Source organism: Scatophagus argus, chromosome 18 (assembly GCF_020382885.2).
Source record: "Scatophagus argus isolate fScaArg1 chromosome 18, fScaArg1.pri, whole genome shotgun sequence".
Taxonomy (NCBI): Eukaryota; Metazoa; Chordata; class Actinopteri; family Scatophagidae; genus Scatophagus; species Scatophagus argus.
Genome location: NC_058510.1, coordinates 18,786,890 through 18,798,190, shown reverse-complemented (window position 1 = coordinate 18,798,190; position 11,301 = coordinate 18,786,890).

The window sequence follows — 11,301 nt, the reverse complement described above, 5'->3', positions numbered from 1 at the left end:
GGTGTAAGTAACCTTCACAAAGTACAGACGAGGGAAGGAGACAGAGGCATCCCGCTCACTATTGTGTGAAGCATGAACGCTGATGCGGAATGAGATCATCTGTGTAAACAGTGAGGGAAGTGAGAGCTATTTAAGCGCATATACACCCAGCAACAACGCCCACAGCACGCCTCCACCGTTTGAGAGCGCTGCTGTCTGCTCCGTATAAATAAATCTGCACAATGAAAGTAGCAAAGATTTAATTAAGAAAGGCAGGCTAACTTTGTTCAGTGTTCTTTTGCTTGTCATCTTGTTCTTGTAGTAGTTGTGGAAAGATACATCTCGTTAAAAGGTTTTCATTTGTAAAATACAATCCATTAAATTAAAAAAAATAAATAAATAGACGCAATTGTTGTTTACAGAAATTTCAAACCTAGTCTTCCTGCTTTGTTAATCAAAGTGTAACTTTTCTTCTGGATTTAGTGTACAGTACATCATAAAAGGCAGCTGTGAAGCTTTACTATGCGTTATATACCTTTTAATGTTTTTTTTAGTTAAAGAAAAGCAAGTGTTTATACTGAGTGAGTCATTGTTTATACATACAATGAATGGGATTCTTCCTTCCAGGAGTCTGCTCAAAATATCTCCAAATATTTTGCAATTGTATAGACTTTGGTATAGGCTGACATTAAAGCTTCTTCTTTTTTTTTCTTTTTTTTACCACTTTTGACAAAAAATAATAATAAAAAAAAGATTCTCCAAAAGCCAATAGCCAACAGTGTCAAAGAAGAGACAAACTGTATATGGAGAAAAGAAATTTAAGTTTTCCAGTTTGATGAGAGCAACAATAAATCTCAAACTTTCCAAATAACATTTTTTTAAAATTTTACTTTTATTTATTTTTTGGGGGGGGGGGATTCTTCAACCATTTTGCATGTTTCAACTTTTTACTTACTTGTGAACCAGCATCCTCTTGTAAAACTTTGTCGTGTCTCCTTCTTCCTTTGTTCGAGGGATACTTGGCTGAGGAGAGCAGAGAGCTGGAGAGAGTACACAGCACTAAATAACAACACCTGCATCTTAAATGTTTCTAGAGGCCTCCCATCATGGGGAAGACAGCAGTGTTCCCTTTAGTACCATGATCACGCCATTTCCTCACTCATCTTCATTTAGACCACTTAGACATTTACTTAGTCATCTTGCCCTCCCATCATCTCTGCATTAGAGAGAGCTCAAGACTGGGGGAAGTTATGTTCTCAGGAAGGATTGTAAATGAGTGACACAGATGAGAAGTTAATGTTCTTGTGCTGAGGTCTCTGTTGCAATGGTGTGTGAGCATTGGGTGTATATATTCCTGTACTTGTTTCCATGCTGATTTATGATGGCTTCAATAGTAAGCCAAAAAATTAGAAAAATATTTATTGTTAAATGTTAGAGTAGGCACCTGGTTTGAAAACTATAATTAGTGCCAATATTTAGTGGATTAGTTTTTAAAGAGATGGAGAATAAATGGCAGTAAACATGGTATGGTCATGAAATCTGTGCATTTTTTCAACCTGTCAGAAAATCAGCCATGAGATGTGACTTCCACATGATACTGACAGTCCATGCTTGTAGTTTGTCTCTGTCTGTGTGTGTGTGTGTGTGTGTGTGTGTGTGTGTGTGTGTGTGTGTGTGTCAGAAAGAGGAAGAATAAGTCCTTGTAACTACCAAACATCCGTTAAGTGGAACCTCTTTCTACTGATTTGAGAAAACTTTGATTAAAAGGCATAATGCTCAGCCCATCGCGGGCACCAGGAGGCCTGGTGCCCTGGCCAGCTGATTGACCCAGAGTGTCAGGCCAACATTAAAACTGCAAAATGAAGTGAGTAAGTCAAAGCAAAAAACAACACAGGGCAGCCCCATTTATTCTAACCTGTAGACTGTTTTCTGAGATTGTTACAGGGAAAAGGAGAGCTATACTACAGTATAATGGCTCACAAATAAAAAAGGCAAAAAATCAATGACTGGAATCAATTGGTTGGACTATACAATGGTATAATGTAAAAAACAAACATCCATACATTATCTATACCGTATTATTCGTGCATGGTTGTGAGGGCGCTGGAACATATCCCAACTGGTGAGAGGTGGGGTACCCAATCACAGGGCTGACACACAAGGACAGACGATCACAAACGCTCGCACCTAGGGACAATGCACGATAGCCAGTTAACCTAATGTGCATGTTTCGGGGACTATGGGGGGAAACCGGAGTACCCGGAGAAAACCCACACAGGCACAGGGAGAACATGTAACCTCTGTGCAGAAGGGGCCCAGACCTACACCTGTACCCAGAACCCTCTTGCTATGAGGCGCCAAGGCTAACAGCCACACCACTGTGCCGCCCGTAAAAAAACAAACAAAAAGTTGTATAAAGGCTTTTGTGTGTCCAGACAGCTGTGTGAAGTCTGTCAGTTTTGACTCTGACAGTGCTTTAGTTGAGTATGACCAATTTGCAACTTTGTTGACAATGCTGATATTTGTTAGGATTTATACATGTTTTAGTGGGCCAAAAAGTTCAACTGTTTTTTTTCGTTTGTTTTTTTTTTCAATGAGCTTTCGGCCAAAGCTCATTGCATCAGAGGATAGTGTTGTTGACCTAATAATGAAATAGCATACAGATTTGTTTTGTGAGTACAGAAATACAACTTAAAGGTCTGACGTAATGTAACATATCTGTTACAGATGCAAATATCGTGCGTGCTAGAGGTCAGTCGATTAATCTGTTCTTTATCACAGGAACTTGGTTCATACTGGGACGTACATCATCATTTTCACACATTAAGTCAAGGTAATCTCATTGTTTACCTGAGATTAATATTTTTTTATATTTATATTTAACCTATTTAACTTAAACACAGCACGGTGGTGCAGTGGTTAGCACTGCCTCATAGTAAGAGGGTTCCAGGTTCGAATCCCGGTCTGGGCCCTTCTATGTGGAGTTTGCATGTTCTCCCTGTGCCTGCGTGGGTTTTCTCCGGGTACTCCGGCTTCCTCCCACAATACCAAAAACATGCACATTAGGTTAATTGGCTACTCCTTGCCCCTAGGTGTGAGTGTGAGAGTGTGTGGTTGTCTGTCTTTGTGTGTTGGCCCTGCGATTGACTGGCGACCAGTCCAGGGTGTACCCCGCCTCTCGCCCGTAGTCAGCTGGGATAGGCTCCAGCTCCCCCGTGACCCTGACGGATAAGCGGTATAGAAAATGGATGGATGAACTTATATTTTAATTAATTACTAAAACTAATGAAAGTTAACTTAATATAATATACAGGATGTTGTGTATAGTGAGACATTATTCATGCATAAGACTGTCCTACCTAAAGCTCACTATCTCTGTTTTAGTGGTGATGCTGGTTACGTTACTAAAAATTTGATTGTCACAACAATCACCTTTTAAAATTGGCAGAGGTACAACTCTTAAAAGAGTGCATTGAAAGTTCAGAACGTGTATATGAAATTTAACAGTCTTCAGCTTTAAGGTGAGCTATTCAAGTTGTAGAATCAAGAGTAATATGTCAACTAGTTTACCATGCAATAGTCCCACACACACACAAAAAACAGAGAGCACACAAAGAGCTGAAAAGTTCTGTCCACCGTGTCCGTCTGTTGTGCCCTACAGAAGTCGCATTATTCCATCACTACATTGACGAAGTCATTAGCGTTAGCTTGTAGCAGCAGTCCACAGTACAAAGAAAAAAAAACACTTTTGTAACACAAGGAGACAGCTCTTTAGTCTCCAGCAAAACTGTAACCCTGGTTACTCTTAGCATTAACTGTAAACTTGATTGTTACTGAATTAAAATTACTTCCGGGCCGTCCAAATGACAGCGTCATCTGTCATTCGGACCACTAATATCTGCTTTGACAGTAGCACGTCTTAACATTAACAACATGACCCATCACCTCACTTCTTAATCATCTCACCAGTCTTACATTACAGCCAAGGTGCACCATATTATGTTGTTTCTAATTTAAATTAAGGAACAGCATCAAATATTTATATATTGTTTGACCTCTAATGTGTATACCCGCGTGTTCCCATCTGTACCACTCTATATACAGTACATGGTCTGTTTGCAATATGTATGTGAAATGTACTGTTGAGCACAGGTAATTAGATCCCCTGGAGGAAAGACATAGTGAATGTAATTCTCATTTGGATTGTGTGTTCAATAAACTTAAGGTAGTGTGTCAGGTCCAAGGTCAGCAACGGCATGCTAAGAACCAAGAAGCAAATCAACTCCAGAGAGATGATGTAGATTAGGCAGAGAAGGATTTGTCTCACAGCACCACTCAGGTGTTTCACACAATCTGCTGAAGGAGTAATTTATCAGTCACAGTGTAAGAGTAGTCTCATTAACATTAATTCTTATCACTGTACCTTACTATATTAGTCATCAAAAAGTCTTGCTGTTTCTGTATTTAGCTTATATTTCTATTTTTATTCAATTTTTCATTTCATCTTTTATATTTTACTTATTGCTTCCGGGACCTGAGTCCCAATTTCGTACTACAAGCATGTAAATGTGAGCTGGTATGACAATAAAAGTTCCTTGAATCCTATGATGTGAAAGTAAAGCACAAATATGACTTGAATTTTAATAAAATTTGGAACACTTTTGAGAAAGCTTGAAGGAGCAATAATCAATCTAAATTCAAGTGAAATGGAACCATTTAAAACCAGAACTTTACTGCAAACTGTAAAGTATCTCCCCAGGAAGGGTGAAAGGGAAAGACATGACGCAGATATGATACCAAAGTCACTGAGTTTGGTGATCAGTTTTGAGGACATGACAGTGTTAAATACTGAACCAGTTGAAGGTGAGTCAGTATGGGTGGTTGGCAAGTTTTGAGACAAGTCAGGACTAAGCTCTCAAAGCACTTTATGAACTGAGGGCCTGAGACATCGAAGCTTGCTACAGTGTGTGGGCATGATGGAAATGGTTTTAGGGAGAGTGGGGACAGCTGCTTTGGCTAATCAGGACCCTGGTCTGCACAGGCCCTAAGCATGCATTCAGCTATGCCATCTGGGACATCAGTTTTATGCGCATTAATCCTTCTCAGTCTAGCACACGTCCGTGGAGGAGAGTGTGAGAGACTGATGGCCTGAAAGGACTAAAGCCTTGATGGCTGGCTCTCGGTTGTCCCTGTCAAAGCATTAAAGTTATGTTCAGGGATGTGCTGCTAGTTAGGAGGGTGATTTTGTAATCGCTGACAGCCTGGATACCTTGCCACATGCATAAGTCTCTGCTCCATCTGGCCACACTTCGAGTGTCTTCACTGCAGGTTTCATATGAGGTGAGAGGTGTGTACTTGTGGATTAGTAAAAATGAGAGGTGCTGAGGCTGTTTTATACGGGGGAGGGGTGGCTTTGTATGCATCAGCAATGCTGGTGTTAATGTGGTCCAAGCTCCCATATTAGTTAAAGAATGGGCTGCTGAGATGGAAAGAATAGTAGCATTTGAAAACATATCCTATAAACTGTTTGGAAGATTAGACATGTATATTAGGAAGTGGGGCAAATATTTATATATTTATTTATTTATTTCCTATTCTCCATCCATCCATCTTTTTCATCCGGAACCGGCTTGCGGGGCCAGGAGCTTGAGCAGGGATGCCCAGACTTCACTTGTACTTGGAGAAAACCCACACAGGCACAGGGTGAACACGCAAACTCCACAAAGAAGGGCCCAGACCACCCTGTTAGCTCAGTGGCGCCGTCGGGAACACCATTGTTGAACCGTGTTTCTATGAAAATCATGAATGTTTTTGTGAGTGGCCACGGCTGTATCTCATCCATTTCATTCACTAGAGACTTAATACTGACAAGGAGAGTCCTGGGTAGAGATAGTCAATGAGGAGGTGGCTTCAGCCTCGCCCTTAGACCTCCCCTCTTCATTTGTTCATACTCTCACTGCCTCCATATGCAAGCACTTCTGGTCAGAGAAGCTGAGATGGTAACCTATGTCTTGGCATTCTCTGGAATGATGGAGATTGCAGACAAAGCCGTTCAATGTCCACAAGGTCTTGTTGGCTGAATGATATGACATATGACATGCAAGACCGTTATGAGTGAACAAACTTGAAACAAATTGGCAGATAACTACTAATTCACAGAACCTGAAGAGACACTGAGCCTTGCATTATGCCGTCCTGGTTATGACTGATACTGATGCATATGTTCACTGTTCATGTTAATTTTCTGAACACTGTATGAGTGACATATCAAACAATAATCTCTAGGTGTCAGGAGGTCTTGTCTTGTGGACAGGACGTCAGTCTACTCTTAACACTTTTATTTACTAATTGGTCTTGCTCTTGGCTTCTCCCTTTACACAGGCAGGCCTTGACATCGAATATGAGATTAGGTTTGTTTCTAAAAACAAAGACGGTGGTTTTATGGCTTCTCCAGTCTCCCCTGAAATTGTAATACAAGAAGACATGTGGGAAAGGATTATAGCATGCATCAATGTCTTGGCTGCATCCATAGAAAGACAGTGTCCTAATTACTCAAAAGCTTGCCAAGTTGTAATTAATAGTTTTCACCCTCCCCCCTTTTTGAAATTAAGATTTAGATCTGTTATAATGCCAATTCACAATAAATATTTTGACCTTTTAAGTGTGTTTCAGTTTGGAGAAAATGATCCAGCCACAAAGAAGGAGAAAAAGTAACTCCCCAGAGTAAACTGCAGCAGGATAACATAATCAACACGCACCAGCATTCACATCCCCACACTCTCGGACACACACACACACATACACACAAACACACGCACACAGCCCTAGCGCCTGCACATTGAAAAAATCCACGTCCAAACACCCACATACCTTGGAACATGCAGTCAGATCAGCTTATGTGAAGTATCAGCCCACTGAGTTAGCATACTTTGATGTCAATTATTTTCCTTATTCCATTTACCTCTTATCAAGAGCTTGAGCATGTTTCATTAACTTTGCACTCTAATTTTTAATCATAAACATATGGTCCTTCACTTTGACAACACCTCTGGGATGTGGTGCATATGTTGAACTCTGATTTTTATCTACAGGCCAGCCTCTAGCGAAGCCTGAAATAAATCTATAATTTGGATTAATTGTTTGCCTGTTCATTCTCATAAAGAGCTTGATTAGGAAAGCGTAATCACATCAAGGGAAGAGACCAAGATGTTGCGAGTGAATGAGGAAACAAGATGGAGAGGTTGTGGGGGTGTAGTGAGAGCAGGCATGGAATGCAGCAAACAAAAAAACTATCCTGTGAAATCCAATTTTGGAGGGGGTTCAGTAGGAGCACAGAGCAGATGAGGATAACAATCAGTCACTCAAACCATGGCCATGCTCTATAAAATCAATAAGTCACAGGCAGATAGGTAGACATGAGGAAACAGGCCTGCTGAGCCTTGCCCCCCGCCCTCATTACATGGATGAGTAAGTGTGCATTTCTTTCTCAACAAGCATAGAGAAGCAGAAAGAATCATCACATTCAGCTCTTATCGGCTTTTAGCCACAACAGAGTTTGCATGCTTAATACTTTATTTTTTTTCTCGCTTACCTGTTACTTGAAACGAATTTCTAGCCAAGACACCGTTCTTAGGAAAATTCTTTGCAGTGAGGTCTGTGGATTGACCCCTGTAAAACTTTTTTTTTTTGGAAATGGAAGCAGGTGCCAAAGTCAATTGTCCTTTGTCTGCCTCTGCACTGGCTTTAGAAGGAACTGATTAGATTTAGGTGGTCAAAGGTCGCTGTGACTTCACGAAATACATTTTTGACCATAATCCTAAGTCATGATAAAATTTCACACAGTAGCCTAACAGCATAAAAAGATGAAGTGATAAAAGGTCAACTTCACAGTAACATGACGTTTTCTGTCCATTATTCACTAACTCGGGAACATATTTTGCATTTGGTCAGATACAGAACTGACACAAGTCTTGAAACTGTGCTGATTAGTATAGATCTTCTGTGCTGCTGGGTTGAAGTTGTGTGTGTGCAGCATCCACACTATACAATTTGTAGCTTCAGCTGTAGTTTTGTTATTTATTTTCCCACTTTTCGTCACTTTGCTGTTTTAGTCATATATTATTTTTTGTGAAAGTGTTCTTGTATTTAGCCCTGTCTCTAAGAAATTACATTAATCTCTAACTAGTTTCCAACGGCAAATAAATTCTTAAGGTACATGTGGTGCAGACCAGCAACGTTTCTCTTAACTTGATTTGGAAATGTTGTTAATTAATATACCTGGCAAGCACAAGTTGCAAAAATGTTTATACAGAAAATATCAGAAAAATATTCACTGACAAAGTATTTCATTTATTTTCCGGATCATTTTACTGCAAAGTGTTTCCCTAACCTTAACCAAAGAGCTATTATTGCCTAAACAATAAACTGGAATCTGGACTTGAACCATGGTTTCTGGTTCCTGCACTTGCCCATGATCCAAGGTACATTAATGTCATAATTTGTCTAGTCAAAGAAACATTGTCTCTGAGCATAATCCAGTCAGCAATTATATTTCACCTATGAACAGACTTGCTACTGCAAATTGATTGTCATTTCTGGGAGACAGCATTGTATAGTAGTAAATCATTTGCTCTTAATGATTTTGAAAATGTTTTACACTGCCATGGAAATTATGCAGCATTCTTATCTTATTTATCTGTGCAAACTGAATTAATTAAAATTAACCCTTACATACTGTTCAGGTCAAATTTGACTTTTTTTTTTTTACATTTGACAGCAGTAAAAACACCCTAAATGTCATTCTTTTAGCCTGAAATTTGATGACTTTGACCTAAAGTGACCCAAAATACACAAAAATGTTTCTTTTTTTGTATAGGTACAATGAGGCTGTTTCGGGTCACAGTTGACCCATATCTATTGAGATGGATTTTAGATCTATCAGTGTGGGGCAAATCAAGGAAAACTGTGGCTTTAGGGAATCTTGAAACTGTACAGGGCATGTTTGTGCGTATTTTTTATTGGACAGTGGTGACAGAGTTCAAGGGGGACCTGGACACTGTCACGACAACTGTGTTCTGTGTTCCCACCACATTCGCCCAGGTTCTTGCAGAGAGAGACATCTGCTGATGTCTGAAGGGGCATGGGGGAATCTCGAAACAGTGAAACAGTAAAACAGCATAGGAGTTTTACAGAATTCACCTTTAAATAACATATTAAAGGTACCTGAGCGTTCAGTGACTTGCATCATGGCAGCAAGACTTGCCGTCCCTTGGTCTGATCTTCCAAGGTGAGGAGGTTCATAGTGATTTGGAGGAAGCAGGAAGACAACATGGAAGAAAACTGAATGCTATCTGTTATCCTTCCCTTCTACATCAATTTGCAAGCAGAATGGCAGCGGAAAATGTCATTCAAATGACTCCAGGACCCACAAGACTGGCCATCTCCCATGCATCTGACATTTTGTTAACATTCCAGCTCTGTACATAGTGCAAACTGATGCAAGACTATACGTAATGCACAGGACTATACATAGTGCACAAGGGCTGTGCACACTATACACACCGCACAGAGACCATACAAGACTATACATACTGCACAAAGACCAGAACATGCCTTGTTATGGAATGTTTGAGACAGCCATAAAGTGCAGGTACAGTATTGTACTTGTATTGTAAGATACCATTATATAAGATATAAAAGTTGCATGCAAAGATTATTTAATGCAGAAGAGAGCGTGCATTGAGAACCTTGCAGCGATGCTGTCCAGTTCCGTCTTCACAATGAGGAGTTGAATAGTCGTTTGGCCTGAGGGACAAACTGCCAGAATTTCATTTCATGATTTTAACTTTCCACCCTAGTCATTATATTTATTCCTTAAACATTTCAAACTCAAGAGTCCCTTCATTATCACCCCCCTGATTCAATCCTTTCCTTCAAAACTATGCTATAAAACTGTGCATTTTTTAAGTGGTGGTGGTCTCGCTTGCATATCTAGTATATTACCTCTATTCTTATCTTGTCCTTTTGTCAGATTTTTTTCTCTTTTTTTTGGGAATTCTCTCGTTGACAGTGCAGACCTTCTCTTGCATCAGTATTTGCCCCTTTCTACAATATATGGCTATTCCCCTGTGTCAGCAGCCATTTGCCTGTTGCGTTTCCCCTGCATCATTGGGATTTAACCCTCCATCAGTATTTGTCATATTCTGTAACATATAGCTGTCCCCCTGCATTACCAGCCATTGTGCGGGATGCATTTCCCCTGCATCACTCAGCTCTAAACCTGCATCAGCATTTGCCAAAAACTAGTTCCCTGCCCTGACAGCCAATTTTCTTTCTTATTAGTCTCTCTTGATTGAACTGGCTGGTGTGTACAGGTCCCAAGGTGAGGCTGTTTCTAGGCTGTGGAATGCTGAGACAGGAAGACCAATAAGCCACCATATTCCTGGAAATGTTCTGTACCATATCGCCAACGCTCACATTTGACTATCATGAGACGAGACCTGCAAGGCGTGTCACTGACGAACTGGCAGCCATCAGGGATGTCTGGGACAAGCGGGTGTACAACCCTGGCCCTTAGGTCACAGTGGACGAAAGACTGGCTCCATTCAGAGGTAAGAATGATGTTTTATTGTTAGACTAATTAGTCTCTGCTTCAGTACATGTTGTGATATCAAATGGTCAGATTCAGATCAGATTCCCTTTATTCCTTATGCACTTCCATATATAAAAGGTAAATTGTTTTCTCGGAAAAACACAGCCTAGGACAAAAACATTGGAATTCAATAGATAAGAAGATAGATACAGCAAAATTATAAATGGTTTTCCCCGTTTTTTGTGTTTTTGCAGGTCACTGTCCTTTCTGCCAGAGCATGCCAAGCAAGTCCGGAAAATATCGAATTAAGTTATGGGTTTCCTGTGATACACATTCCAGGTATGCTTGGAATATGCAAGTATACACTGGGAAGCCAGCTGGTGGAGCCCCAGAGAGAAAACAAGGCATGTGTGTTGTGTTAGAGATGACAGAAGGGCTAAGAGGACGCAATGTGACATGTGACAACTTCTCCACCTCTGATGAACTTGGTCAGGTGCTCCTGAAGAAGAAAATCTCAATGGTTGGCACTGTGAGGCGGAACATACCTGAGCTGCCACCCGCTCTGATTACAGCAAGAGGGAGAGAGCTCTTTTCCTTGAGGTTACTTTCACTCAGGACACCACAATTGCCTCATACACCTAAAAGAAGAACAAGAATGTCATCATTATGAGCACATTACATAAGGCTGCTGAGGTGGGCACTCATCAAGTCAGAAAACCAGCCATAATCCT